The following is a 1148-nucleotide window of genomic DNA, read 5'->3' as shown; positions in this document are numbered from 1 at the left end:
TCAAAGGAGAGCAGGGGTTGGGGAAACCAGAGAAATAAAATTTAAAAAAACTAGTTGTTTTTTGTTTCAAAAAGAAATAAATAATTTTTTTAAATTTTTGGGGGGGATTTTACCTTTTAGAGCTATATAAATCATTTAAATAAAAGAAAGTTTTACTTTAACATAGGTCATGGAAACTTTTTTTTTTAAACCCCAAAACAATTAGGGTTTAAAATGTTTCTGGGGTTTTTTGTAAATAATTCATTTTCTATCAGCAATAGGCCCCCTAAAAATTTGGGAATTTAAAAAAAGGGAGAGCAGAAAAAAGTGAAGATTCCCTTAAACTACAGGTTCTGTAGGTTGACTCCTCCTGTTTTTGGGAGTATTTTTGGGTCCTTTTCCATCACAGCATCAGAGAATGAATGAACAAAAAATTATCCCGGGGTTTGCCTTTACCCCGGAAAAAATTCTGTTATATAAAGGTTTTTAAAGCAAAATGTGTGCAGACATAAAAGGTCATATAGCATTTTAGAAAGCAGATGTTTAAAATGTGTATATGAAAGTCATTAACATTTTTGGTAGTATGGATGAAAGGGTAAAGGGGTTGAGTACATGGGTTTAAAAGATGGGAAGTAGCAAAAGGGTGTTTAAATAAAATTTTGAATGTAAAATGTATGGAAAAGGCGGGGATTGGCATACCCGAGGAGTGGGGGGGGGGGTTAAGGGCAACTCATAAGAGAGCATTTTCGGGTGGGTGGGACCCAGGAAGGGTAATACTATGATAAACAGTACATGTGTTCCATAAGTGGAAGGGATAACAGGGAAGAAATGGGAAAGGGGGCTAATGCAAAAAAGCAAGAGGGAAGGGGGGTTTTTGGGGGGAAGTGTGTGGGGAAATGAGTAGGGGGAGGATGGTTTGACAGTCCCCTTAAATGTAAAAGGGTATGGGAGCTGAGTATTGGGAGATGGATTAGGTTGTATGTTATTTAGTGTTATTTGTATTTTGAATTCATCAAATTTCCCGAATGGGTTGTGAGGGAGGTATGAAAATGAAGGTTTTTTATGAGGGGAAGAAGAGGGGGGCATTTTTAGGGGCAGAGGAAAAGGTAATAAGGAGAGGGTATGGAGATAAAGGGGGAACTTAAATTTCGAAAAGAAGGAGGGAAAGG

The sequence above is a fragment of the Penaeus monodon genome, chromosome 29, assembly GCF_015228065.2.
Source record: "Penaeus monodon isolate SGIC_2016 chromosome 29, NSTDA_Pmon_1, whole genome shotgun sequence".
Classification (NCBI taxonomy): domain Eukaryota; kingdom Metazoa; phylum Arthropoda; class Malacostraca; order Decapoda; family Penaeidae; genus Penaeus; species Penaeus monodon.
This window is presented reverse-complemented; position numbering follows the sequence as displayed.